Source organism: Ailuropoda melanoleuca, chromosome 1, assembly GCF_002007445.2.
Source record: "Ailuropoda melanoleuca isolate Jingjing chromosome 1, ASM200744v2, whole genome shotgun sequence".
NCBI classification, from domain to species: domain Eukaryota; kingdom Metazoa; phylum Chordata; class Mammalia; order Carnivora; family Ursidae; genus Ailuropoda; species Ailuropoda melanoleuca.
In genome coordinates this window covers 163,800,284-163,828,249 of record NC_048218.1, presented here as the reverse complement: position 1 = coordinate 163,828,249, position 27,966 = coordinate 163,800,284, and the positions used below count along the sequence as shown (strand labels likewise).

The following is a 27,966-nucleotide window of genomic DNA, read 5'->3' as shown; positions in this document are numbered from 1 at the left end:
GGCTCTCTCCGGCATCCACCTTACCCCGAGGCGGCGCTCAGCCCGGGGAGGGCGGGGGGAGGGGGGGAGGACCGCGACTCCGGCATTCCAAGCCCGCCCCCGCCCCCCGAGGGTGGAAGTCAGAAGCCCCCTGGAATCTAGGACTGGTTCTGCTTCCATCTGGCTGAAGGGCTCCCCTCCCTGGGCCTTAGTTTCCCCGTCCTTAAAACGAAAGGTTTGAAGGAGATCATGTGAAAGCCTCGTTCCTGCTCTAAATTTCTAATTCCATCATTCTTACAAGTCAACGTGTCTTGCAGAAATAGACGACCTTCCTCTCAAACAGGACAGGTTGCCCTGCGTCCCCGCGCCCACTCCCCCCATAACCCGTGTCATCTCACAGATGTATGGTGCATCGGAACTGAAAACAGGCTGTTGCTTTCCCGTGGCCCCAAACCTGCTCATCGTCACCAGTCATCGTGGATTTTCTCTCGGGTCTCTTTCCTCAATCCCGCAACCCCACGAAAACCCCTGCCTACCCTTCCCAATTTCTAAACTCCAAGCTACCCCTTTCGTGGGTTAAAAATAAATAAATACATACCCACCCAGACCCGGCCTGGTGTAAGGTGCCACAGCACTTTTCTGGCATCAGGATTCCACCTCCGCCCCACCCTCTCCCCGGGGTGTCTCTTTAGCCGCGAACCCCAGGACCGGTCCGTAATACTCCCCATGCCCTCCCCCGGCAAGCGGGCCGACGTTTCTTCTCCCCTGCACATCCCGGCTGGGAAGGTGGCAGCTCCCCGCTCCAATCCTGGGAGAGCCGAGCTCTTCCCGGCCGCAGGCAGCGGCACCTGGGGGCCCCCTGGAAAGAAAAGGGCGGCCGGCTCGCCCTCGGCCGCAGTCCCCACCCCGGCGGCGCGGGCAGGCCTCCCCAGCAGGGCTCCTGTCACTTACGGACGGCTCCTCCCGGCAGGGCCAAGCCGGCGGCCTGGCAGGCGGCGGAGTTTGCTGACTCAAAGGCACGGCGGCGGCGGCGGCGAGCGCCCAGAAGCGCACCCCTCGGCCCGCGGGGCTGCAGCGAGCGGTGCCTCCGCCGGGGGGCGCCGTGGCGCCCCGGAGCCCCAATCCCGCCTTCCGCGTCCGCCAAATCCGGCTAGCGGGGGAATAGCGGCGCTTGCCCAGGATCCTAAAACTGAAGGTATGCAAGGGGCACCCTCTGGAATCACCACTTAAAAGCCACCTGGAGGGGCGCCTGGGTGGCACAGCGGTTAAGCGTCTGCCTTCGGCTCAGGGCGTGATCCCGGCGTTATGGGATCGAGCCCCACATCAGGCTCCCTGCTAGGAGCCGGCTTCTTCCTCTCCCACTCCTCCTGCTTGTGTTCCCTCTCTCGCTGGCTGTCTCTATCTCTGTCGAATAAATAAATAAAATCTTAAAAAAAAAAAAAAAAAGCCATCTGGAGTTTGCTCCCGCCCCCTTAGTGAGGGGGAGGATCGATGAATGGGGAGAGAAATGGCTAGATAATGGGATCAACAAGAAAGGTTGAATGTTAATGGTAGAATCTAGGCGGCGGACATCTGACTGTAAAGTTCTTTCAACTTTGCTGTATATTTGAATTTTTCATAATAAAACTTCTAGGGAAAAGAAATGAGATCTGCCAAGGGGCCTGAATCAGGGAACCATTTCCCAAATGGCCCCTTGGCCTGAGTGTGACCCACCTGTTTGCATGGAAAACCCCAAGAGCCACTTAAAGAGCTCCTGGATGCCTACAGGCCAGAATAATAACGTAGCTTTATGCTTCATTGTTCAAGCACAAATAGACAGCCGGCTGCAGATTATCATTCTGGGCCATTCCAGGCCTACCTGAAAATGTGCATATCTCTCTTCCATACCTAAACTGACTTTGCATAACAAAACCTCTAAATCTACGAAGGAGTGTCTTAAGGTCTTGGATCCTGAACTTGAAGCACTGCATCTTGAAGCACTGGTGTTAAAACAAACAAAATTTGGGGCGCCTGGGTGGCACAGCAGTTAAGCGTCTGCCTTCGGCTCAGGGCGTGATCCCGGTGTTATGGGATCGAGCCCCACATCAGGCTCTTCCTCTATGAGCCTGCTTCTTCCTCTCCCACTCCCCCTGCTTGTGTTCCTTCTCTCTCTGGCTGTCTCTATCTCTGTTGAATAAAGAAATTAAAAAATCTTTAAAAACAAACAAACAAACAAAAAAACAAAATTTAACAGTAAATTTAAAGATCTTATTGGCTTTGTTCACCGATTCTGGAATCTGGCAGCATCGCAACTAGCAGATAGAAAGTAGCTCTGAGGAGCTAAACGACATGGAAGATTTTGTAGGCAGAAGGGAGCAGGACAAGTTGGAGGAACAAAAAGCAGGTTGGTTGTGGCCAGGTTATTTTCCTTCAGGGTTTAGCCAGGCCCTATTGGGCAGATACCCTAGCCAGATACCCTAGCCAGCGCTGACCAGGTTCTTCCTGACTGACTGGTTTAAGATCCCATTTCTGGGAGACACCAACACTGTAAGGAAGTCTTAGTTTGGTGATGTGGGGCTTAGCATAACTGACTCCATTTAGGGCCTGTTGTCTTGTTTTTAACATTGCTATTTAATTTCTTAAAATTGTACCCAATACATGATACAACATGAACGTAAACACTATCGCTTTTGAAAATAAAATTAAAGTGTATTTTTCAAATTCTTGTTCCTTTGCTCCACAAAGAAAAGCATTGACTGGAAAACAAAATGCAGCGTATGTCTAAGATCCCAAGAGATTCTGGAAAATTAAAATCTTTCTGAATGTATTATTGTCAAAGTACAACCTTACAACTGTAGACAGAGTAGCAAAAAAAACTTTTGGAGAGTCTGTAGGAGGTCATTTAAATATCTGTTAGAATTATGACCCTAGCAGAGAGGAAGAATATGAAAAAAATTCAGAATGGAATGAAGCAATGATGGAGTATTTTAATCCACTCCATCGGTGTAGCCGCTGGATAGTGTTACTGGCCTAAGAATTGTAATGTGCAGCCTGAATCCCAAGGTTGGAGCTCAGTGACCACCACCTTTTTAGGTTCTGACTTTGTTATACCATCAGTGGGCTTAAGAAATCCTAGCCAGCTAAGAAAATCACCTACAATTGCTTTTAAGAAGAAACTCTTTTAACTGCCAAATCCTACCTTGACAGTGGCTGCTAGGATCCGGTGCACTGAGTTTAAACCCTAGCTTTCCCACCTTTCATTATATGATTTTAGGAAAATAACTCATTTTCCCATATGAAAAAGAAGGATGGTAAGAATAGCACCAGCCACATAGGGTTGTTGTGGGGATTAAGTGAAATAATCTAGGTATGGGGCACCTGGTCAGCTCAGTCGGTAGAACATGTGACTCTTGAACTTGGGGTCATGAGTTTGAACCCCTTGTTGGGTGTAGAGATTAGTTTAGAAAAAGGTAAATGATTTCCAAAAAAAATTTTTTAATAATCCAGGTAAAGTTGTAGGAACTGTGCTGGGTCCATAATAAGTGCTCGATAAATATATTTATTATGATAACATTATTATAATTTTATTATAACTGTTATTATAATTTGATCCTCTAATCTCTCCCAGCTCCAAGCTCTCCTTAGTAGACATATTAAGGAAAGCCACCTCCAGGACCCTGCCTCTAACTCAACAGTCAGTAAGAACACACTGAGTTCTTCCTGCATCCCTTGGGAAGATTACAAAATCCACAGACAGGAAGTTGCCTGGACCCAGTGTTCAGAAATTATCATTTCTGAATTATAGCTGATACTATACAGGACATTACATTAAAAACTCTTTATCTTTAAATTTACATAAATGGTCCTGCCTTCTTGAGAAACATTGTCATGGTAGATATAATGTACAGAAGATGAATTTTCTCACTCATCAAACAATAAGGGATGTGAGCAAAAAATTAAACAAATTGCAAATAATTTGGATTTTGATTTCTGATCTTATAATCATCTTTTTTGAATAGTTTGAGGACAGATTAACATGAAGAAAAATAACCACTCCTGACCATTAATCTAACATGTTTTTTTCAAAATATCTCTCTTATGCACCCCCTGCCAAACAATGACTAAAGAAAACTTTTGAGCCTGATTACCTATTTGTAAGATGAAGGCGTTTAGACTTCTCATCCATCTACCCACCACTCCATCTTCCTTATTTTTGTTAGTGGACTACCTTTCTCTCAGTTAAAGGCCACAATCCTACTAACTTAGGCACTGCCTTTGACCTGCTCCCGTCCCGAATCCACACAGATCCAAGTCCCATGCATTTCACTGTGTTCAGATCTTGCTGTTTCCTCACCTTCTGCTTTGCATACTCCTATCCAGCTCTCCACTCTCTCAGAGTCCTACTCTTTACTGTGGTCAAAGTTAGTGGTTTTCAAATGTTTTTAGCAAGGAATCCTTTTTTAAAAAAGAACGCCTTTTATAAAACCGAGATAAACAGTATTGCATTGCTATACATTTCTTTGGAAACTTTGATTTTGTAATATTTGTATATCATAAAGAAATCCAAGACCACCAGACGCCGCTTTGTTGAACACAAACATTTGAAATCAGGGATTTGTGAATGATTATTGGACTCTCCTATCAGGATCAACATCCAATTTACTTCTGTATTTGATTGCTCAACACTGAAAAAAATCCTAATCGACTTAGAGAGGTATTTGTAAATAATCACAGTTTATAAACAATTCAAGATTTTCTTCAACCTAAACTATTCAGAAATTTGAACGAGAAATAATTGAAATTTTTGTTTCAAAGTGAAGCACTAAGTATAACACATCCTTGTGTTTTATTGCAAATAGAAAATGCAGGGCTGGGGGCTCCTGGCTGGCTCGGTCAGAAGAGCATGCCACTCTTTGATCTCTGGGTTGTGAGTTTGAGCCCTACATTGGGTATAGAGATTACTAAAAATAAATAAATAAATAAACTTTAAGGGGGGAAAAAAAAAAGAAAAGATAATGCAGGTCAGAAGACCAGTATTTACAGTAGATGCTAACATACGTATAATGGGAATTGTCGCCACACGACATGCTGGTTTTGCAAGCAATTATGCAACACAGATGGGTGTCCTATGATTCAATTCAGTGCTGACACTATCTCCCTGGAGTTAGTGTCAGATCCCATAGGTTAACTGTTCAGTCCCCTAAGACTGCCTGCACTAAAGATGCCAGTTGCAAATTCCAAGTTGTCACCTGTACCGATGGTTCCTGACTTACGATGGTTCCATTTAGGATTTTTTGACTTAACAATGGTGTGAAAGTAATATATCTTCACTAGAAACTGTATTTCAGATCTTGAATTTTGATCTTCTCCCAGGCTGTGATATGTGGGATGATCTTTTCTTGTGACGCTGGTCCTTCTCCCCTACCTAAAGGATAGGAAGCGGAGGGGAAAGTTCTGAGCTTCTAAGCATGATTTGGTCTTTCTGGTGACCAGCCTTCCTCTTGAAGCTATCCAGGAGCCCACCCAGAGTGCCTTATTAGAACAAAAGACACTGCAAAGGATCTTGGAAATTCCAAGAGATTTAGGAGCTCAGTGTCATGAACCAAGGTCAAAACCAAATATTAGAACAAAAGATCTCCCAATGTTCTTATCGCTCAGGAAATTACAAGGATCTTAGGAGCCTTACACCAGGACCCTGGGGCAGGTATAGATACAGATAATTTTTTTGTGTTACTTCACAACAACCAACAGAAGCACACACCAAGCAGAGAGGTGGGTACCTTGCCTAGTATTCCACGAGAGCCGCCCATGGATGTATGCTGCAGTGATGTTCCATCCTTCTGCTCTAGCAAAATAGCTAACACCTGCATTCCCTAAAAAGGAAAGAACCAAAGAAAGCTTTGCATTATTAAGGACTTTATTTTATTTTTTATTTATTTATTTTTAAAGATTGTATTTATTTACTAGAGAGAGAGAGCAAGCGAACAAGAGAGCACAAGCATCAGGGAGAGGCAGAGGGAAAGGGAGAAGCAGACTCCCCGCTGAGCAGGGAGACTGACATAGGGCTCTATCCCAGAACCCCAGGATCATGACCTGAGCCGAAGGCAGATGCTTAGCCACCTGAGCCACCCAGGCGCCCCAAGAATTCCATTTTAAAAGCACTGGTTTTACTAGCAGATTTTTACAAACTAAAAATAATAAATTGGTTGGTTAGAACTGACCAAAAACAAGCAACAAAACTTAGTATTACTGAGCATATCTTGAACATAAGTCTAGTCCTAAGACATCTGACTTCTAGGGCTTTGATACAAATTGCAGTATTGTGTAATTCGCACCAACAGTCACCCAAAGAGTAAGAGAACAACGGAGAAGCCACCCTCTTCGATGGAGCAGCTCTGTAGAGGTTCCTGCTCTGCAAATGCCGCAGCCTTTACATGGCGCTAGTTCTAGATTGTGGGTGCATTACAGCTGATAGCCATGTGGAGGCAGTAGAGCGCAGCGGTTACGGTGCCAGAGCCAAAAACTGCTCTAATCCCAAATCCTACTTAGCAGCCATGTGACCTGGCAAATCACTCCAAGTCTCAATTTTCTTATCTATAAAATAGTATCTACCCAAGGGTTGGAATTAAGAAATAATATATAAATGACTTAGCCCCTGCAACAGAGTAAAAGCGAGCATCCTAAGCATTACTTAGATATTATTGCTTCTAAAGCATAGCTCAACCTTCCTACATAAATGGTTGCCTAATATCTAAATCTCATCCTGATAACTCTTGCAGAAGAGGATACACTTACACTCATATATACAATTTTCTGTGAATGGACATACACACGCCTACATTTTTAAAGATAAGCAGTCTGGGGCTCCTGGGTGACACAGCGGTTAAGCGTCTGCCTTCGGCTCAGGGCGTGATCCCGGCATTACGGCATGGAGCCCCCATCAGGCTCCTCCGCTATGAGCCTGCTTCTTCCTCTCCCACTCCCCCTGCTTGTGTTCCCTCTCTCTCTGGCTGTCTCTAACTCTGTCGAATAAATAAATAAAATCTTTTTTAAAAATAAATAAATAATAAATAAAGATAAGCAGTCTGTGTATATGTATGAAATATCTCTGAAAGGATACACTTTGGTGAGGAGAAATAGAGAGTTGGGGCAAAGGTGGGAGGAAGATTACTTTTCCCTCTATATCCTTCTGAATCTTTCAAATATTAAAGAGGACATTCAAAAATATGTAAACCAATTAAGAGGCAAGCACTAAAGACGTGAACAGACAATTCGACAAAAGAAATTCCAATAGCTAATAAACCATAAAAGGAGAATCCATTTTCAACAGTTAGCTTAGTTTAAAAATTGTAATTGAGAGTATTACATGTTGACCATAGATATTTTCATGCTCTGCTCATGAGAATGTAAATCGGGAAAATGATTCCAGAGAGCGATTTGGCCGTGTCCTATCAAGTCGCGCATACCTTATAGGCCAGCAATACCACTTCTCAGCGTCTCTCCTACGGAACCCTTACTCATGTGATTGAGGGTATGTACATGCAAGGACGGGCTTTATAGCATTGCTGGTAACAGCAAAAAAATGGAAGCAAATTCAAAGTCTCCCGATAAGGGAATGTTTATATCATCTGTGGTACATGCATAGCAATGTCTGTATACGTTGACATCGAAATATCTTCAAGACATACTAAGTGTAAAAAGAAAAGTGGAAAATAATATAGTATGCCACTATTTTTATAAGTTTTAAGCTTATAAAACTTGTTCTTTTGGGGTGTATGTGTGTGTGTGTGTGTAAATAGACGGTCTAGGAGAATTTTAAACATTTATAGAGGTTTCCTCTGGGGAAAAGAATGACCCAACACACCACAAGCCCTTTGTGAGAATTTGTTAAAAGCTCTCTTTCATCCGGGCACTTTACGGCCATCTACTGCAAAACTGTCATTTAAAATATGTGAAAACTTACTACCCCGTGAAGAGTGCCCCCTAGGGTTGTTCGAGGGTACAAACTGCATAATCCTGCGTTGTGGCCCTAGAGGACATGCCCTTTATGTATAACAATTGAGCTTTCTTTGCAGTGAGAGGAGATCAAGTTTTATTCTGAGTTCTTTACAAAATAAGTTAACAGTTAACCTGGCCACATAGATAAACATCGGGTAGTATTCAATGTGTTAAAATTTAGCATGTAACACACTTCAGCGTGTGAAGGTAGCTAAGTGGCACTGTGGGTTATGTCATTGCCAACATCAGAGACTCACTGCTTCCGGGGCGCCTGGGTGGCCCAGTCAGTTAAGCATCTGCCTTTGGCTCAGGTCATGATCTTGGGGTCCTGGGATCAAGCCCCCACGTTGGGCTTCTCTCTCTCAAATAAATAAATCTTAAAAAAAAAAAAAGAGAGAGAGAGACTTAATGCTTCAAAGTGCAGGGAGGATTTGAGCAGCAGCAACTTTGGGTATCAGACCAGACAAATTAATTACCTCTCAAATCCTTCCTTTTAGATGATAGGTGTGTAATAAACCCTGCATAACAAGGTATCATTTATCAGTAGCACAAGTGTCCATTTTCTTGCTTCTCTTTATATTTCAAACCATGTTTTCAGGCACCAGGAATTGGTGCGGTATTTGCAGCAATCGCTCACTGTAACTTAGAATGTTTTTGCAATACTAAGCAATTCGAACTGCTTTGTAGGTTTAGATAGACAAAGGTAAAATGCGATATTGATTATTTGTAGTAACAATTAAATTGGCATTGAACATTAAAATGTGAAGATTTTTTTGTATGAAAATATTAAAATTTTAATTAATTTTCAAAAAAATCAAATCAAAAAGCATTGTGTTTAAATAATTTAATTAACAAATTTTATGTCTAGTATGTACACTATTTTTGCTTTTTTGGTTTCTCATATGTGTTTTTTGCTTTTGGGTTTGTTTGAGGTTTTTTTGCCCATGGCTCTGAGGGTCAGGAATTCAAGTAGGACACAATAAGGTGGCCCTTCTTCCATGTGTGTACCCTGGGGCCATTCACTTGGTCGTATTTGGCTGGTGACTTGCCTGGTGTCTCTCACATGTCAGTCTCAAGTCACTTAGCCTCTTTAGGCTGCTTCCCTTTCTTACAGTCTCAGGTCTCCCTGTTGCCAGCAGCCCATGTGGGGCCCAGGGAGTCCTCTTGGGCCCATTTCCAGGAGAAACCATGGAGTCTCCCAGGGAGAAGTGTCTTTGATGTACGGCAAGCAGAGCATAAGGCAGGCAATGTGCATTTCTGGCCACTCCTGCCACTGATTCCACCAGCCTTTCAAGCTCTATTTTTGCTTTTTAATTTTAACAGGTGATAGTGAATGTTTTGGAAGGAAAAAGAACTTTTGGAAAACACCTGAAACTTTCTATTCAAATTTTGGTCATTTTGACTATGATTACCTTTTTTGTCTGTTGGTTTGGTTTTTTGTTTTTTGTTTTGTTTTTCTTTTTTTTATTTATTTTTTTGACTATAGTTACATCTTTTTTTTAGTTCTTTAGATCGTTACCGTCTATAGAAGACAAATTATGTGAAAAATCTTCACTATAGTAATTAAATTAATGCTTTAGCAAAAATAAAGGAAAATAACTTTATGGGATAAATATGTAATAATTTATGAATTGTGAATGTTTATTTTATCCCTCATACAAACATCACCAGTCCATCAACAGAACAATAGACATGCCCAATAATAATTAAATTTAGTCATCTTGGATATTTTATCAAACATCAGTCACATAAAAACATGACTATGAACATATTTTTCAATTTTTTTTAAGATTTTATTTATTTATTTGACAGAGAGAGAGACAGCCACCAAGAGGGGGAACACAGGCTGGGGGAGTGGGAGAGGAAGAAGCAGGCTCCTAGCGGAGAAGCCTGATGTGGGCTCGATCCCAGAACGCTGGGATCGCGCCCTGAGCCGAAGGCAGACGCTTAATGACTGAGCCACCCAGGCACGTCCTTATTTTTCAATTTTGACATTATAAAGGTAGATCTGTCAAAGTAGAAGAATTATATTCCATTTAACAGTTTTTTAGCTTGATTTATAACTTGTAAATATATGGACATACACTATGTATATCTCCATTATACACTTGGCCTGGGACCTATAAATGTTAGGGGCACATTTAAGAAAAAATATATATATTTACATTGTGATCGATTTTGGAAAATCCTTTGCTAAAATGTAGTAAAACTGAACATACACATACCATATGGCCTAGTAAATGCACTCCTGGCTATATGCTCACTAAATATGAATAGGGATGCTCATAGCAACACTACTGGTAATATCCCCAAACTGTCAACAACCAAATGACCATCAACATCAGGAGAGGTAAACTGCAGTGTATTCATACAATACCGACAGTGAAGGCGCCCATTGCTATGCACGATGATGAGGGTGACTCTCCCAGCATAATGTTCCGTGAAAGAAGCCAAATACGAAAGAGTCTATAAAGCAGTGGGGAGTTGTGACCGGAAGGGACATGACATAATAGTCTATTTCTTGATCTGGCTGGTGTGCACACAGGTGCAGGTGCAGAATGGACGTAGGCAAGGAGACAAAGGGGGTGATGTGATTCCCCTCGCTCATCTTGCGGCCGAGCCTCTGCCCAGCCAAGACTGTTTCATATAATCTCCCTCCTATACGCTCTTCATACTCCCTATTAAGCTTCTCGCTAGGATTCCCTCTTGGGGATGGGAGACTGCTGGCTCCTAGTGAAGCGCTTTGGTAGCTCTCCAGGACTAGGTCCCCAGGGAGGATCACATGCCACCCAACACTCCACTGGGTGAGATATCTTCCCCTTACATCCTATCGCACCCCAGAAACACCGCTGAAGTCGAGGCTCTGGTTTTGCTGGACCTGACAATGGTCCCAGCCTCCCCTTCATGAGAGTCTGTTTTCATGACTTCAGTGTTTGGCAATTTTCTTTTCACTGCCTCTCAAGTGTTCTGATAAGCATCATTGGAAGATACAGATGGAGCGTCAAGAATCTCCCTGCTCAGCGTTTACATAAGCATGAATTACAGCTGGAAGAATTTAAGCAGTAGGACTTCCATGAAGGTCTTCATTCACCACAGGTAGACTTTGCCCTGGGCAAACATAGCCTGGCTTTACAGCCCTGTGAAGCATGCTTGAGCCAACAATGAATGATTTTATTTGGTTGAATCCATCAAAGTGGAATAAATGGCTTTTGTGAGCAAACGTTCTGCCCTCCCAACTAGATGTGACTATTGCAGTAATTCCTACACAATGATGCATTTTTTTTCTCACTGAATATACCCTATATGCAGCTTCCTGGATGCCGCCAAGCCACCCTGCTTTCTTGACCCAGAGACACAAATGATAACCTACTACAGATCATGGTGGCATCACTATCATTATTACTGAAAGCAGAAGCAAGAACAGCATCCTGGAGCAGATCAAAAGGAAAAGGATGTAGGATGGAGCCAGGCTCAGGGATGGGGTGGGTTAGAGTGTAGTGTATTTTGTGTATAGGACTCACTCCTTTTTTAAAAAGAAAGCTCAAATTTAATGGTTTGTTATTTTGTCTACATGAAAGTATGTTATGTCAAAACATCAGTTTCAACTAGTTTGCGTCAAGATTATTATGTCAACAAGGTCACATACGCTAATAAGAACCTGATTCTTATTTTTTTTTTTAAGATTTTATTTATTCGACAGAGATAGAGACAGCCAGCTAGAGAGGGAACACAAGCAGGGGGAGTGGGAGAGGAAGAAGCAGGCTCATAGCGGAGGAGCCTGATGTGGGGCTCGATCCCACAACGCCGGGGGCACGCCCTGAGCCGAAGGCAGACGCTTAACCGCTGTGCCACCCAGGCGCCCCTGATTCTTATTTTTTTTTAATATATTCTGATAGCTTTTAAATCTTACACCTTCCTCTTCCTCTTGCATCCCACGTCTTGGCAAGCTGATAGGAAAGTGTGGTGCTCCTGCCTCTGGCACCGGCAGGAAGTTCAAACACACACACAGAATCCTTACATGGCTTTACCCCAAACACAGTAAAAACACCCTCAAGCCAGCCTCTTTTGCCTGCTCTCTCAAACCGTTCTGAGACCTGTGCAGGAGACACCCTGCTCTCCCCAATGAGTAGTAAACCTTTTCATGCCCTTTTGGGGTATGTGTGCCATAATCAGCTCAACACCCCAACCAAATGCTTAGGTAATTAATGTGGACAGATGTGCTACAGACGCACGAGGGTTTAAAATAACCACCGATGAAGGCGCCCGAATGAGCCCCATCTGTGAGTATAAAAAATGGTAATACACCTACATTAATGCCCAAATCATAACGCTTTGAGTGGTCACCTACTTGAGAGCAGAGCTTCAGCTCCTCTCTTCCCAGAGCCCTCCCCTCCTTGCCTTTGGAAGCCCCCAAACAGGTCCTCATGTGCAGCTGTACACCTGCCAGCCTTCATCTCCACCTGGAATCACCAATTCTTTCTCTCCCGCTGCAACAACCGCAGGCTGCTCTCCACTGTCCCGAGGTTCCTTCAAGGAGGTTCCCATTCGTTGCTGTGGTAGAAGCAAACTGGAAGACAAGCTTTGTCTTCTCATGTGAGCTTCAGCCCTGACCCAGCCCGGATGTTCTCCTGCTGCTCTCCAGCGCACGAGACAGAGGACCCCGATGAATCCACCTGCTGCTATGTCACTGCACGGGAGAAGGCCCTTTCCTCACTGCCAGCAGGCCTGGAGGAGCGTTTCAGGAACTCAGACAACTTGACAGCTTCGGAATGGTTTCCCACAAGGCCCCCCCCCACCCCGGTTTCCTCTCCATGCCCTGGCTGGCACTATCACTATTTGACAGACATTCCCCCAGCAGCACCTGGTCTCTGTCTCCATGGCAACAGGCAGGCCTGAAGGAGCACTCTCTCCAGCTTCCCTCCAGAGGACAAAATTAGGGTGCTCACACGTAAGTTCACTATGGAAACAAAGACAATTAGATCAAGAGAAAATGGGGTAAATGAAGGAGGGATTAATTTGAACAATGACCAAGATGAAGTCAACAAAAGTAAGAGAAAATATGTAAGGATGGAAGGAAGTTCGTGATATAGCATCTAGTGAAAAAAGACAGGTTATAAAAGGTATATAAATTATACTTCCATATTTTTCTTAAAGGAGGCACATATAGGTAGGTATAAAGTTTTTTTTTTCCAGAACTGACCCATTTCTATATTTTGTCTATGAAAATAAATTAGACTCTACATTCTACTGCGCTGGGTCAGTGGGAAAGTCTATTTCAGGCATTAGGTTACTTAATGCCGTTCAGCACAACACAACACCTGCCTCCAGGAGAGGCTAAAAAGGAACCAGAGATCTTATCTCAAAGCTAAATATTTAAAGAAGCTTCAGGTCTTCAGTCTCCACTGGTTCCCAGTGAGATGCCCATTGTCTGAACTCTTGTGGTCCCTTGATGTTACCTCTATGCCGCGGGAATTTGATGAAGCTCTCTGGAAAAAGGCATTGTCTGTGCTTAGGATGGTAAAAGAGACAAATAAATGAACAATATCCATTAAAGGGAAAAAATTATAAATCCAAAATAGGCAGAAGAGAAACAAGAATAATTAGGTATACAAAAGTATCAACTGAAGGTCTTAGGAAGGAAAACTGTAATCAATGAAGTTTAAAACTCAACATAGGAGATAAACTCTAGGCCGGACACAGGTGAAGAGAGAATTACTAAACTGGAAAACATAATTACAGCATTTGCCCAGAAGGCATCCCAGAGACAGTTAAGGGATGTGGATAATAGATCACAAGACTCCAAAACCCACACAAGTGTTGCTCCAGAAGAAGTCACTGGATTGAATGGTGGAGAAGCCATGTTTCAGGCAATGACAACTGGAAATTATCCAGCATTGTTGAAAGGCATGATTCTTCAGATAGAAATTGTACTTTAAAATACAAGAAGGAAAAATAAAACTAAGTCTAGACTTATAAAAGCGATACTGCAGAACATCAGGGATAAAAGAAAATCTATGAAGCTACCAGAGAGAAGAAGCAGATTGCAGGAATGATCCCTAATGGCCCTAGGCTTCTCAGCGGCAGCAACAGATACTGGAAATGCTCAGTTGAGAACAGCCGACAACCTAAACTTTTCTATTCAGCTAAACTGTCATTCAAGAGTAAAATCAAAATTTGAGGCACACAAAGATAAAGAGAACTTACTACCCCAAAACAAAAATATCAGGGCTCCTGAGGCAACCCCAGGTTGCTGAGAAAGCTCACTGGTTCTGAAAACAGTTGCCATAACTCAGCGTCTCAGGGGCCAGCATTCTTGTATACCATCTTACTTGTCCTTCAACATCCTTGCTGTGAGTGTGGTCAAGGTACATGAATGTCAAAGAGAGGGAGAGATCGGTATTCCCTGTTACATGTTCCTTTGCCTCTGTAATAACTCCTCTGCTTGACATCTTTGGAGAGTAAAGTGTTACACATTTTCCAGATGAGATGGAGTAAGGAAGTATAACACCCCTCTCACCTAGAGGATTCTGGCCAGGCCAGTGGTCTGCAACAAAGCTCCACGGTTATTATAAGGGACGTACAAGCCTCAATCCTAAAGACCCTTAACACTCAGTTGGACCCCTTTTCCTTTTATTTACTGCAATTCTTGAGTAAATGGTAGCCCAGAAGACAGAAGGGCAGGAAATGTTAGAGGTAGACAGGACAACACCAGAAAGGAGAGAGAAAAACATCTTAAAAGCAAGTCTAAAAAGATCCCTGAAATTCCAACACCACCACGAGGCTGATGGCCACCTTCCCCTCCAGACTGTGAGCTTCCTGAGGGCAGGGACTGTGCTTCGTATGCAGTAGGCCTCTGTAGTTCCAGACACAGTGCCTGACACACAGGCAGTAGGTCCTCAATAAACAGTCACTTGGATCAAAGGCTGAGGGGACAAAGGAGGAAAAGAAAGAAAGGAGGAAGCAAGCTCAAGAAACACTGAAGAAACCCGAGAAAGCCCCAGTCAGCTGACCTCAAGGTGCATTGACCGTATTTTCTTATTTTCTGTATTCTTGATGCTGGAGAGACTGTTCCTCCCAGGGCTGGCTAATCCCTAGAGATAGCAAATGACTCCCCTGCAGGCATGCCTTTGATATACAAACCAACCAATCCCAAGCCCACACCCTCAACCATCTCCTTTATCAAACTCTCCCATACCAAGCCGTATTCTTCTTGCCCTAAACCATCCCGGGGCCAGGTACTGAACAATGAGACACCACCCCTGAAGACCAGAATCTGCCCAAATTATTCAGACCATCCAGTCCTAAGCTGACTCAGTGTACCTACCCTTCCATGTTGGTTCCTTCCCAAGAGAGCGCCAGTAAAGAGTCTGGGCCATGCGCTGCCCTCTCCCTCTCGTCCACCTCCCGACCATCCCTGGTCCTTCCCCATGTGGCTCTGCATGGTGTCAGGTGCCTCCTGTTTCTAGGGATCTGTGAGTATGAACTTCTTCCTTCCTGACAGCCATGTCCATGTCTGCTGTCTTACCACACCTGATTAAAACAAATCTGGCTACATTTTTAACACATCAGGGTAACCTTTGTTTCAAAGAAATATATCTCCAGCTAAATAACAGAACTATGTGGAGAAGACAGGCAGGATATATAGATTTTTTTCCTCTATTATCTATTCCATAAAGCAAAGGGAACCTTGCAAAAAAAAAAAAAATCCACAAATTTTATGAGATGAGAACAAACAGCCCATATCTTTTGCATCCACCCAAAGATATGAGTCATTCAAGGAGAGTGTCTCTTCTTTTCTTCCTCAGGTATACCTTGGTCAAGCCCTGAAGAAATTATAGCTTGATCCTGGAATTTTATTTTATTTTATCTTCTGGAATTTAAAAAAAAAATTTACCATCCAGCAAACCTGTTTCAGTTTCCAGTTGGGAGAAAACGAAATTAACAATGGAAATGTTCATTCCTTTTGTAATCAATACAAGGAGCATTTAATTGGATGAGGCAGCAATGACAAAGTTAATCACAGTTTGTACTGTTCCAATAGCTCATTTGGAATATTTCTCTTTCTTCAGTCTCACTGTTTGTGATTCAGTTTTCCTGGAAATGAGTGTGGATCAGATGAAGGCAGTCACAGGCTGTCCTAAAGTATTTTTCCTATACAGATATTAATATACTTCAGCATATATCAATACCCTCGTTATAAAATATCACCTCCCTACCTACTTATTTTTTTTTAAAGATTTTATTTGTTTATTTGACAGAGATAGAGACAGCCAGCGAGAGAGGGAACACAAGCAGGGGAAGTGGGAGAGGAAGAAGCAGGATCCCAGCAGAGGAGCCTGATGTGGGGCTCCATCCCAGAACGCTGGGATCACGCCATGAGCCGAAGGCAGAAGCTTAACGACTGCGCCACCCAGGCGCCCCCCTACCTATTTATTTTTAAAACAATATTGAAATGTCTTTCTCTGTTTTCCACAGTTCTCTCTGTAAGAAAGGCCACATCAGAGTAAACCCAGAACCACAGGTGATCATAGCCCTCTCCTTTCCCCTTGCTTTGGTTTCTACTTATCTTCTTAAAGTTTATTCATTCATTCAACAGGTATTGATCAAGCCCCTACTATGTGTCTGTCCACAAGCTAGTTTGTTCACTAGATATTGTCCTTTCTCTCATGGAGCTAACAATCTAATAAGAAAGATGGATGTTAATCTAATAAACACAAAAACTAATAATTAAGTATAACCTGTGTTAAGTGCTGTGAAGTTAAAGCACTCAATGTTACAATAGCAAAACCCGAGAGAACGGACCTGGTGGAATCACAGATGTTTTCACTGAGAAAATGGAATTTGACACAAGATCTAGAAGGATAGGGAAAGAATGCAGGAGATTATTCCAAGTGTTTGGAATAGCATATGCAAAGGCCCTGTGGCTGAAGCACAGGGCTGGGAATGACAACAGGAGATGAAGCTGCAAAACTGCAGAGATCTGTAGCCAGGTTAGGGATTTGGGGTCAAATCCTAAAACATCATAAAGCCAGTAAGGGGTTTTAGATAGGACAGAAATACGATCAGCTTTCTATTTTGAGAAGATCACTCTGGATTATATTTGAAATGGGGATAGGAGTGGGAAAGAGAAGAGTGAATGCAAGGAGACTAGTTAAGAAATGATTACAAATGTTTAGGAGATAATGGCCTCACTTGTTGGCAGTAAGTGTGGAGAACACAGGAAGTTCTGAGAAGTATTTAGAAAGCAACATTAGCAGTCTTGGCTAACTATACGTAGATTGCTTGACAGTAATTTCAGAAGAGAAGAATATCATTCTCATCATGCCTGAGAGGTAACAAGTTAAAATGGGGAAAGCCTGGATTGTGGAAAGAAAAGCATATTCAACCTTTAGCTCTGCTACTTCTTAACTGTGTGGGCTTGGAATCGTTATTTAACCTCTCTGAGCTTAAATTTGTTTGCAAGGAACCCATGTAGATGTCACTCTATGAAGTAAAGTGTGTAAGATATATCTTGCCTTTCTTCAAATCAACCAAATGACTCTGGTTCCCCATTTCATTTGACTTGTGGGGAATTCAATCTTAGTTATTCTTGGGGCTACCTTTGCTGTGGTTGGCCAAAAGTCTTGGAGTGGTACAAAGTGCCAAGGCACCAGGGAGGCCTTGAGTCAGGCGATGACAGTATATTCTAGTTACCACCAAGCCATCCCTTGTTCCAGAGTCCAGGATCTGCCACTTTTATACCTACCAGGGGAGAAAGGTATCTTTGGTAAAGTTCAGAGGTCATTATCCAAGGGTCAGCTTCCTAAGGGTACCTCCAAGCCAAGACCCCTCCCAGGTCCCTGAGCCAGCCAGAAAATGAAATGCAGCTACCCAGTCCTTTCACACAGGGCTCAGAAAGACAGGTGATGTATAACCAGGGCAAACTACCTAGACTGCAGTCTGAAAGGGGGTCTGGGACCCAAGCACCCTTGCAGGGGAACCCTATTTTTTTTCTACGGGTCAGAACAAACTTTTGATGGTCCTTCTTGGAGAACTCACAGACTTTCCATCTGGGGAAACTTTCCTGTCTGTCGCATGGCATCTCAAAGGCACCTCCTGCTTTCAGTCCTCTTAGGACACTGCAATAGTGTCTCCATAAATGATCTCCCATTGAGGAGAACACCTTCTTGGGGTAACATGAGTAAATCCAGCTAAAAGTCTGACACATTATCCCCTCCCCTTAAGATTCTGGAAAGGTGGTAAGTTTCAAGAAACAAACAAACAAAATGTTCAAGACAGAACAATGTACTACAGATAATATCTAGAAGGGCAGAGGGAAGTTATTATTTTTTTTAATATTTTATTTATTTGCCAGAGAGAGAGAGAGAGCACAAGCAGGGGGAGAGGCAGGCAGAGGGAGAAGCAAGCTCCCCGCTGAGCAAGGAGCCTGATGCGGGGCTCAATCCCAGGACCCTGAGACCACGACCTGAGCCCAAGGCAGATGCTTAACTGACTGAGTCATCCAGGGGTCCCACAGAGGAAAGTTATAACTCTGCCAACCTCAGCTGAACACAAGGGCCCCATGGACCTAGTGTTGTGGGAAAGAACCACAAGAACCAAGTGAACAGGATCCTGTTGAGGCTGAGGTTAATTTCTACCAGTTGGTGAAAGAGCAGTTGTTAGAAGAGGAAGTCCAGTAAGGCCCGAGTCCAGGCAAACACAGGGTTAACCCCGACAGGGAAACACAAGGAGCCAAGGCAGGGTAAGGAAGAAAGATGAGCACACATGTGTAATTTCTTTCCAGCAAGTATCACCCTCTTACTACACTGCAGTATCTAGGCAGTTTGCTTGCCCCACAACAGTTTAAACCCAACAGGTATAGTTAGGGAAAAAGATTTTTTTTCAGACTTGTTTTGAATTCTGGATGTTCTGGTCAGTTCTCACGTCTCCCCCAACCCCTGCCCCCGGGAAGGGGGTGGTGGTGGTGGAGAGGCAACTGCAATAGGCCAGAGGACTACACACTGGGTGAGACCGGGCCTGGGGAATTAACCCAGATGCAGGGCTGGCCTCTCGGCTCCAAGCTCCAGCTATAACGAACTACTGTGGCAAGATGACATTTTATTTTTTTTTATTTTATTTATTTATTCGACAGAGATAGAGACAGCCAGCGAGAGAGGGAACACAAGCAGGGGGAGTGGGAGAGGAAGAAGCAGGCTCATAGAGGAAGAGCCTGATGTGGGGCTCGATCCCATAACGCCGGGATCACGCCCTGAGCCGAAGGCAGACGCTTAACCGCTGTGCCACCCAGGCGCCCCACAAGATGACATTTTAAAGCTATTAACTTGTGTTCTTCCTGTCCCTCTCTCCACCTCTTCTCCATCCGGTGTTTTCCTTTTTTTTTTTTTTTTCCCTCTCTCTCTCTTTTCCCCAAACAAAAATCAGAAATATCATTATGTGTCCTGACTTTGGTTTCCAAAACCCTAACCCCACTGAGATTAAGCTAACTGCCCGTGAGTGAAACATCAAGAGAAAGATGGATGGCTATTAAACATGCATTTGTCTCAACTATCAGTGGTTTAATAAACAGGAGTTTCTTCTTTTCTCACACAGCAGGAAGCCCTGAGGTAGGGCTTTGTCCTTTGGGTTCAGTGGCTCTTCGATGTCCAGTTCTGAGTGTTCTCTGCCTTCCCATCATGGCTGCAGTAGCCTCTGTGTCCCATCGTCCCCCAACCATTTCAACAGGGCAAGCAAGTTGGGTGTAACCAATGCTGTCATTACCCTAATCTGACCCCCATGGCATGTACCATGGTCATGGATGCAGGCCCAGCTTCAAACGGCTAGCGACCTATCCCACCCACGCTCCTTGCTCAGGCTTCTCTGGCCACTGGAACCTCTGGGAACAGCTATCAAGCCAAAGCCGATGAGAACAACTGAGTAAATCCCGCTCTTTACCCTTGGGGATGGGGGCTCACTTTGAAGCGATGTTCTACATTGCTTCCTGGTGGGATTATGTCTCAGTTACCTATATGGGAACTTGCTTTGATAACTCATCTTTCATTGGCTTCTTGCCTTTCCCAGTGTCATGTCCTCACTCCGCTACCAGCATTTCGTGGGAACATCTCCCAAACAAACTTCTGATGCTCAAAGGCTTGTTTCAGAGTCAACTTCTGGGGGCTTAACTTAGTACAAGGGGTGAGCGAGGACAGCACCTGAAGCTCTGGCTTCCTTCGCCCCGCCCAGCCCCCTGCAGACGCCCCTTAGGGCTATTGGCCCAAACTGGAGCACGTGGGCTCCCTTGTCCCATGGCCTTGGCTGTGGCTTCAGCCATGGTATCTGTTTGGATTAAGCTCAGCGACGAGGGACGGGAAACCCTAAACAAGAGTGGTTTAAACAAGACAGAAATGTATTTCGCTCTCTCACATAGAAACGGAGAGGCGGTCGCTGCCTGTTGGTTAGTGGACCAGACTTGTGGCTCCCCGAGGCCTGGCTTCCAAGCTCAACGTCACCACGTGGTTTTCTGCGCCCAGGCACTGTCCTCTCATACGCATTATTTCATGTCATCCTCTTAATCCCATGAGGTAAGTGCTCTTTCTTCCCTCTGTTTTACAGGGAAGGAAGTGGAGATAGGATACTTGCCTGCTACTCGGTGGCAGAGCCCAGGGCATTCCGGATGCAAAGTTTATGCTTTTTTTTTTTTTTTAAAGACGTTATTCTTTATTTATTTGTTTGTCAGAGAGAGGGAGAGGGAGAGAGCGAACACAAGCAGGGGGAGAGCGCAAGCAGGGGGAGCGGCAGGCAGAGGCCGAAGCAGGCTCCCCGCTGAGCCGACCTGGGGCTGGATGGACCCCAGGACCCTGGGATCATGACCTGAGCTGGAGGCAGACCCTTAGCCGACTGAGCCACCCAGGCGCTCCCCAAAGTTTATGCTTTTAAGCCATATTTTTAAGATAACATCTTCCTCTCCAGGAGCATGCTTATCTCTGCATTTATTTAGGTCTTCTTTAATTCCGTGTACATTTTTTATTTAACATATTACTAGGCTCTCTATTTTGCTATGGTTAACAGCATCATTTTGGAAATTAAGTTTTCTTTGTGGCTACAGTATCTAAATATAATTCATTTTTTGTATATTGATTTTATATCCAGCCATCTTACTAGACTTATTAATTGTAATTTGAAGAATCTTGAGTTTTCTAGTAAACATTTGTACCATCTGTGAATGAAACCAATTTTGTTTCTGCCTTTTCACTCCTAATGCCTGTCTGTCTGTCTGTTCCCCTTTCTTACTCCTACCCTTCCTTTCTTGTCTTCCTGCACTGGCTTCAACCCATAGTACAGTGTAGGATGGAGGTGATGAGAGAACATCTTTCTTTGTGGATACTGTTTATCTGGTTAAAGAAATTTCTCTCCATTCCTAGTTTGCCAAGGGTTTTTCACAAACTGTTTTTCTACAATTATTGAGAATATATGATTTTTCTTTTTTTAATCTAATAATGGAATGACTTACATTTATAAAACTTAATATTAGATGAAACTTGTCTTCCAGGGGTAAACTGAACTAGTTACAGTGTATTATCTTTTCTACACATCACTGGATTCACTTTGCTTATATTTTGTTTGGGATTTTGCACCTGTGTTCGGGTATGAGACTGTCAATTTTCCTTCTTGTACCATCTGTGTCATATCTAGTTTTGTTACCAAGTTTGCACCTCACACAGTGAATTGCGTGTTTCTTCCTTTTGTATTCCTTGGAAGTCTTGTAATAAATTTGAATTATCTTTTCCTTGAAAGCTTAGTAAAATTTTCTTGCAGGTATGGTGATTTGTTTTATATTTTAAACATTGTCTTCACTTTTTGTTTTTAAATAATGTCGGCTTATAGAAAAGTTGTAAGTACACTACAGAGAACTCCCATATATTCTTTACCCAGATTTCCCAGTTGTTAACATTTTATCATATTTGCCTTATTATTCTCATTATAGTATATTCATATTTTTCTGAACAACTTGAAAATATGCTGTAGATGTGCAGTTCCATTACCTCTTAATACTTTAGTGTATATTGCCTAAAAACAAAAACATTCTCCTGCATGATCGTATACAACCAACAAAATAAATGAACAGATACAGTATTTTCATCTATCCACGGACTACATTCAGATTTCACTGGCAGTCCCAGTGATGTCCTTTATTGGTCCAGGATCCAATCCAAGCTCAGAATTTTACCTAGTTGTTATGTCTCTTTATTCTTTTCAATCTGGAACAGTTTGTCTGTCTTTCATGACCTTGATATTTTTGAAAAGAACAGTCCGGTCACTTTGTAGATTGTGCTGAAATTTGGGTTTGCCTGATGATCCTTCATAATTAGATTCAAGCTATGTGTTGTTGGCAGAAAAGAACCTTAAGCAGATGCTGTGTTTTTCTCAGTGTAACATATCAGAAAGCACATAATGTCGATCTGTTCCATTACTGGTGACGTTAACTTTTATCAATCATTTGATTAAGCTAATGTCTCCCATGTTTTCCCACTGTTAAGTTAATTAGTATTTTGTACCATCAATAAGTAATCAATGACTATTTTGTGAAGAGATACTTTAGACTATATAAATACCTTGTTCTCCATTCAACTTTAACCCATACATTTTAAAATTTATTGATAATTCTTGTCTGAATCACTTATGACTATTATGGTGGTTGTCAGTTGGTGATTTTCTAATTCTGTCAATCCTTCCACATTTATTTGTTGGCATACTACTAAAAGGGAGAGTTTACTTTCTCTCCCATTTGCTTATCTGTTCATTTATTTGTATCACAATAGACTCATGGATTTTTATTTTGTTCAGTAGGTTATAATCTGATGCAATGACTTATGTAAATCAAAATTATTTTTATAGCACAAATTATTCCATATTTGATAGTGGGAACCTCCTAGTACTGGCTTTATGACCTGTTGACATGCCCCCAGAATTTTTTGAGCACTTCATTCTTTTTGGCATAATAGGATGTTCCAGACCCATTTCTAGTTTCTTTTTTTTTTTAAAGATTTTATTTATTTATTTGACAGAGAGAGAGACAGCCAGTGAGAGAGGGAACACAGGCAGGAGGAGTGGGAGAGGAAGAAGCAGGCTCCCAGCGGAGGAGCCTGATGTGGGGCTCAATCCCAGGACTCCGGGATCACGCCCTGAGCCGAAAGCAGACACTTAATGACTGAGCCACACAGGCACCCCCCATTTCTAATTTCCTGATCCCAGCCCTGGAATGAGTCATGTCTCATGGAGAATGGAGAGGACGGAACTTTCCAGTGACAATAGGAATGTCCTCTATATGTGTTCTTTTTCTTCCCGGAGGACAGAACTACTGACCAAAGGCTTCCTTGAAAAATGGAATCAGAGTATGGGTTATGAGGGTGAGGGGGTATCAGACTGAGGATGTATTTATTTAATCCGTGAGGTGGAGGCACACATTTGGTGGGAATACAGATTGGTATGCCTTGGAGGTAAATTAAACTTGAAATCTATTAAACATGAAAATGCATATATCCTTTGATATAATAATTTCACTACTAGGAATATAATGTGGCTTTCACTTGTGCAAAGGACTTATATCCAAATATATTAATTGTAGCGTTGTTTAGAAACAATCCAAATGTCCATTACCAAGGTACTGGTTAAATAAAGAAATGGAATATCAGCTGATAAAAAAGAATGAGCTAGTTATAAACCAAAAAAGAACGACTACCAGGGTGAATTTTTAACCACTTGTTTAAAAGTTATACAGAAGGGGTGCCTGGGTGGCTCAGTCAGTCAAGCATCTGCCTTCGGCTCAGATCATGATCCTGGGGTCCTGGGATCGAGCCCCACATTGGGCTCCCTGCTCAGTGGGGAGCCTGCTTCTCCCTCTCCCTCTGCCCCCCACTCGTGCTTGCTCTCTCTCTCTAGTTTTTTCTCAAATAAATAAAATCTTTAAAAAAAAAGTTATACACAAAAACTATCCATGTATATATATGTATATATATCTCCCAAGAAGGACATCTAAGAAATGGTAATAGTGGGTAGCTGTGGATAAATCACTTGAGTCCACCCCTACTGCTGAGGGGGCCATATCAGCTCAGGAGTCTGGTAGATGAAATCTGTTTAGCATCACATGTGATAGGAAATAATGCACAGCCCTTTGGCCCTAATCTCTTTGTGTCCAGAAAAACCCACCCTACTACCATGAAAAGAATTTAGAACAGCATGATTAGATTAAGCCAACAGGCTGGGAAGCCGGGCTGTCTGGGTTTGAATTCCAGCTCCACTGCTCATAAATTGTGCAACCTTGGGCAAGTGACTGAACTTCTCTGTGACACAATGTTGTCTAGAAAATGAGGATGGTAAACAGAACGTATTCAGAGTTGTGGGGGATTTGAGTGAGTAAATATAGGTAGGAAATCTAGTTTCTGGAACATAGTAACCACTAAAAAAAAAAAGTGAGCTATTATTATTAGTATTATTAGGCCCAGCAAGAAAAGGAGAATAGTCTCTATCTTTGGCAATCTATTTTTTAAAATTATTTGTATTATGTTCAGTTAGAGAACTGGTGATCTTAAGAACACTTGCTTTTCACTGGATAAACACTAGTAATTTGTTGTTGTTGTTATAATATCACAAGCATGATTTCCTCCAGGGGAAAAATAGTTATTCTGCTCAATTAAAAAAAAAATAAAAGAAAATCCAGTTATGGTAATTCAGATGCACTCCCCAGCTGCACCTGAAGGTACACTGGGGCAGATCATTCATTCATTCATGAGCATTAGGGCCAGGCTCCCTCTCCCCTCCATAGAACTGGTTAATGTACCCACATTTATCATGCATGTCACCCCCTTTTTGTTAATTGTGTCTGAAAGCACCATATAAGTGATTAACTTTGACCTTTCTTAGTTAGAACTACATCAGATCACAATGACCTGAGATTTCTTCCAGATGATCTTAATTGGGTTTTGCCTGCCCTGCATACTGCAGTCCTGTCTTGACAGCCGGCTTCAGAGCTGAGCACTTCTCGCCTGGTCTCCCTGTCTACAGGCCTCTTTCCTCAACTCCCGCCCTCACATTGACGAGCCAAATCCTGCTCAAAAGTTTTGCTGGCTTTCTCAACTGCATATAGAATTAAGTACCAATTAAAAGCAAAATAAAATAACAACGAATTGAGGTTTTTGTTTGATGCACTGGTGAGAATTAAAAAAGAAAATGTGCCCGTTTGGGTATTGATGTTAAGAAACAAGAATTCTCATGCATTGTTTGTGAGATGAACCATCTCTTCTGGGGACAAATCAGGGAATACGGATCAACATTTTATTTTACTAATTTTTAAAAACTATTTTATTGATTTATTTAACAGAGAGAGACAGCGAGAGAGGGAACACAAGCAGGGAGAGTGGGAGAGAGAGAAGCAGGCTTCCCGCTGAGCAGGGAGCCCGATGCGGGGCTGGAACCCAGGACCCCTGGATCATGACCTGAGCTGAAGGCAGATGCTTAAGGACTGAGCCACCCAGGTGCCCCAGGATCAGCATGCCTGATGCCTCAGCATCTCCCCTTCTGGGAATTTAACTTAAAATAATCTACACAAAGAGGGTTGTACAAGGACTGAATGTAGCTTTAAATGGTGATGACAGGAATGCCTGGGTGGCTCAGTCGGTTGAGGGTCTGCCTTCGACTGGGGTCTTGATCCTGGGGTCCTGGGATCGAGCCCCACATTGGGCTCCTGGCTCAGTGGGGAGCCTGCTTTTCCCCCTCCCTCTGCCTGCCTCTCCCCCTGGTTGTTCTCTCTCCCTCTCTCAGTCAAATAAATAAATAAATAAATAAATAAAATCTTTAAAAATAAATAAATGGTAATGACAGAGGATTTGTTACTTCTTTATGATATATTATACAGCAGAATACTAGGCACCCATTGAAATGATCATACAGATATTCAATAGGTATTTAAGAAGTGTTTATTGAATGAAGGACTTTTTATAATATGTAAAAAAGTTATAAAACACAATACATGCTCTTACATTTTGTTTTAAAAAATATGTGTATCTCTATGTTATATTAAATATATACATCAATCTGTCTCTCTTTTGTATCTTTCATTCGTCTATCTCTACCTTACTGTCTGAAAATACCCTGGGAAGATATTGACAAAACAGTGGAGAGTATTGTTGGGAGAACAGGTTGTTTTTGTTGTTGTTGTTGTTTTTAAAGATTTTATTTTATTTTATTTTACTTTATTTTATTTTTAAAGATTTTATTTATTTATTTGACAGAGAGACAGTGAGAGAGAAAACACAAGCAGGGAGAGTGGGCAAGGGAGAAGCAGGCTCCCTGCTGAGGGGCTCCATCCCAGGACCCTGGAATCATGACCCAAGCCAAAGGCAGATGCTTAATGACTGAGCCACCCAGGCGCCCCTAAAGATTTTATTTTTAAGTAATCTATGTACCCAGCATGGAGCTCAAACCCACAACCCTGAGACCAAGAGTTGTAGGCTTTACCAGCTGAGCCAGCCCTGTGCCCAGAGAACAGGGTTTTCGCTTTCTATTGATTGGACTTCGGTACAGCCTAAGGTTTTTTTTAATAATGTATATTAATTTTTTTACTTATTTCAATCGTGAAAGAACAAAACCATAGTGTGTGGAATTTACAAATAAATAGGAATTCGCTTGGATGATGGAAGTATAAATTCCTATCATCTTACCTGGATAATTTGACATCGTGTTTCAAAATTCTTAAAAATGTACATACCACCTGACAAGAAAAATACTTTTTTCAACAGAAGAGAAAAATACTTTTAAGATTCAAAAAACAAAAAAGCCAGTGTAGATAGATGAGAATGAACTCAGAGTAGACAGACGGTAGCCTTCTCTTTCTTACGCCCCCAGCCCTGGGCAGAGAGAGTGAGATTTAACTTCTACTCCTAGTTGGAAGGGGCTTGAAAAAAATCATAAGTTTAACTATGTATAAGAATTGAAAAAAGTTGTAATTCTTGCACAACTGAGTTTGTATCTAATATGATTGATTCTAAGATTTAAAGAAAAAGATTGAAGAATATATATCAAAATATTCACATAGTGAATTTCAAAAAATGTATACAGTTCTTTGATTTCTAGAATGAATAAGAATTACCTTTGGACTTGAAAAAAATACTTCTGTTAGGAATGCTTCTGAGCATGACTTTTCCTGCTTTGCCTTTAATAACATACTGTAAATGCTATTCTACTTTGCTCTCACTGTGAAGGTGTTTATAATCGCAGCTGTTGACTTTGCTAAGCTGATCTTTTTTTGCTTTGTGTTAAATCTAGTTTTCTGGGGATCTTTCTCTCATTTATGCTTGTGTTTTCCCATGTTCCCATAGTGAAGGCAGAAGTCGGCTCTAGAACTCGTCGTGGATATAGCTGATAGTGAGTTGGTCTAAAAGAATGTGATGGCAAGATAACGTAACCGTGTAGTCTCTGAGACAACGTAGTCCTATCTCTAAAAAATTAAGTCGGTGAAAAAAAGTGACAGTGGTTTCCATAGAATGTGTTATGCTTTCATTGTTCTTTTTTCAGTCATATGGCTATGAGGAGAGATGTCAAGTGGGGATGAAGGTCAGACCTGGAGGTGACTCAGAGCCCTAGACGAAATTCTGATCTGACTTCCGTTGTTCGTCACCGTTCACTGTGTCCGAGGCCCTCGGAGTCCACTTCCCAAATGGTTTAACAGCAATGACCTGGTAAGGCCTCCAGTGTTCAGAATAATGCCCTAAATGGGGATCTTTCAAAATCTTTTGCCGGCAGGGCAGGTTCTTCTGTCTTTCTCAGAGTATTATATATTCTGAAAACAGTAGAATATGTAATTTACAGATAATGAAATCAAGGGGATAGATTAGAAGTTGACCAAGGTCACTCAGGTGGGTTGTGAGACAACAGATGTCCGAACCCAGAATTCCCAGCCCCTGGAACAATCCTCCTCACAGGACAAATCCACAAGCAACAGTAGTTTGCGAAGTGCCTCCCGAGAGCAGACACTGAGAC

The 27,966-nt window shown here is 42.5% G+C and overlaps 1 protein-coding gene and 1 long non-coding RNA gene across 4 annotated transcripts in view; one reads left to right on the top strand and one right to left on the bottom strand.

Annotated features, from left to right (window-relative positions):
- SNX10 (sorting nexin 10) overlaps positions 1-1,035 on the bottom strand; it is a 66,361-nt gene extending 65,326 nt beyond the window's left edge. Inside the window, exon 1 of one of the 3 annotated variants that reach the window (XM_034669473.1) lies at positions 931-1,035. The gene's annotated coding sequence lies outside the window, so the exon portion shown is untranslated. The remainder of the gene's footprint in view (positions 1-930) is intronic. The other 2 variants (XM_034669487.1, XM_034669481.1) reach the window with 2 other exon arrangements.
- LOC117804048 lies at positions 1,030-27,966 on the top strand. Its single transcript, XR_004628237.1, has 3 exons — positions 1,030-1,174; positions 20,360-20,513; positions 27,502-27,966. It is a non-coding gene; the product is annotated as an uncharacterized LOC117804048 (long non-coding RNA).